A 2,500-nucleotide genomic window follows, 5' to 3' on the forward strand; every position below is an offset into this window, starting at 1 on the left:
ATAACCATCACCTGGAAGCCAGCGGTCTGGACGCGCTTCTAAAACATAACAAACAGATCAAAGAGAAGCTTTTAAAAGACACGGAGGACATATAAATAGCCCGTGGACACATCGTCGTCATCATCATCATCAATGCGGACGCAAAGGCTGTGGTGGGGGTGTGGGAGTAGTTGGTGGGCTGTGGGGGTGGGGTGGGTGGGGGAATATCGGAGCGATATCTAACGAAATATACACATACCAAAATACAACTTTAAGCATTGGTGCCGATGACAAGTTCCACACTTTACGTTTTGTGTGGGGGTTTGTGTGTGTGTGTGTGGGAGTGTGGGAGTGTGGGAGAGGGCTGAGTTAGGTGATGCTTCGACATTTGGGGCCGGCAAAGTGTGTGTGTGTGTGAGTGTGCGTGTGTGTTTGTATGTGTTTTTGGGAAGAGGTACAGGGTGAGGATCATTTAGTACCTGTGGAAGGTGAGAGGAACGTGTTATTCATCAGAATTGTTTCAGAAATTAATCGACTTGGATTTTACAGCTGGGAAAAAGTATGGACGAATTGTTATTGATTTAACAACTGGGAGAAGTCTGTGAAAGGGGTTACTTGTTAACCGAGAGAAGTAGGAGAAGAGTTACTAACCTTGAAAATGAGAGTAGTAAAAGAGGTGTTACTAACTTAAGATGGGAGTTGAAATCTACTGATTTAACCACTGAGAGAAGTCTGTGAAAAGGGTTATTCATTAATAAAGAGAAGTAGGAGACGAGTTAATAACCTTGAAAATGAGAAAAGTAAAAGAGGTGTTACTAACTTGAGAAAAAAGTTAGATTGTTACTGATTTAAGCACTTAGAGAAATGTGTGAAAGGGGTTACTTATTAACAGAGAGAAGTAGAAGAGTTACTAACCTTGAAAATGAGAGAAGTAAAAGAGGAGTTACTAACTTAAGAATAAAGTTAGATTGTTACTAATTTATGCACTGCGAGAAATGTGTGGAAGAAGAATTACTCATTAACAGAGAGAAGTAGGAGAAGAATTACTGACCTTGAAAATGAAGGAAGTAAAAGCGGTGTTGCTAACTCAAGATGAAAGTTAACATGTTACTCATTTAACAGCTGAGAGACTACTGTGAAAGGGGTCACTTATTAGCAGAGAGAAGTAAGAGAAGAGTTACTAACCTTGAAATGAGAGTAATAAAAGAGGAGTTACTAACTTAAGAATGAAGTTAGATTGTTACTGATTTATGCCCTGAGAGAAATGTGTGGAAGGGTGAATTACTCATTAACAGAGAGAAGTAGAAGACTTAATAACCTTGAAAATGAAGGAAGTAAAAGCGGTGTTACTAACTTAAGAAGGGAGTTAAAATGTTACCGATTTAACAACTGAGAGAAATCTTTGAAAGGGGTGACTTATCAACAGAGAAAAGTACTAGAGTTACTAACCTTGAAAATGGAGAGGAGTAAAAAGAGATGTTACTAACTTAAGACGGGAGTTAAAAATGTTACTGATTTAAGCACTGGGAGATATGTGTGAAAGGGGGTTACTTATTAACAGAGAGAAGTAGGAGAAGAGTTACTAACCATGAAAATGAGAGTAATAAAAGAGGAGTTACTAACTTAAGAATGAAGTTAGATTGTTACTGATTTATGCCCTAAGAGAAATGTGTGAAGGGTGGATTACTAATTAACAGAGAGAAGTAGAAGCTTACTAACCTTGAAAATGAAGGAAGTAAAAGCGGGTGTTACTAACTTAAGAAGGGAGTTAAAATGTTACCGATTTAACCACTGAGAGAAGAAGTGAGTGAAAGGGAGAGTTACTCATTAACAGAGAGAAGTAGAATAATTACTAACCTTGAAAATGAGAGAAGTAAGAAAAGATGCTACTAACTTAATAATGGGATTAAAATTTTACTGATCTAAACACTTGATAAAATATGAATATGTTGTTAGTGATTTGCCAACTAAGAGAAATTAAAGAAAGGAGAATTGAGAAACCAGAAAAAACCTAAAAATAAAAGGTTAAAAAAGTATTGTAAAACCACACCCCCACCCCCCAAAAAAAAAATAAAAAGGATAGTTATTTGATACCCTGAAAGAGTAGAGTATGGGAAAGCTGTTAATAATTTACCGAATATGAGATATAGGAAGTCTGAAGGAAATTGTTACTGAATTTAAAAATGAGAATAATCAGGGACTAGCAAGGTTTAAATACCGTTTACCTGGAGAAAGTAAGAGAAAGGTGTTAATTATTCGCCCACTGAGAGAAAGGATTTTAACTATTTAACACTTGGTATACATGTTAGAAGAAGTGTTACTGACTTGGATAATGAGAGAACTGTAATGATTAGATAGTTTTAACTGGAGAAAGTATGAGAAAGGTGTTAATAATTTGCCTACTGAGAAAAAGGATTTTAACGATTTTACTCTTGGTATACATGTTAAAAAAGTGTTACTGACTTGGAAAATGAGAGAACTGGAGTGATTAGATATGTATTACCTGGAGAAATTATAAGAA

Source organism: Palaemon carinicauda, chromosome 34, assembly GCF_036898095.1.
Source record: "Palaemon carinicauda isolate YSFRI2023 chromosome 34, ASM3689809v2, whole genome shotgun sequence".
NCBI classification, from domain to species: domain Eukaryota; kingdom Metazoa; phylum Arthropoda; class Malacostraca; order Decapoda; family Palaemonidae; genus Palaemon; species Palaemon carinicauda.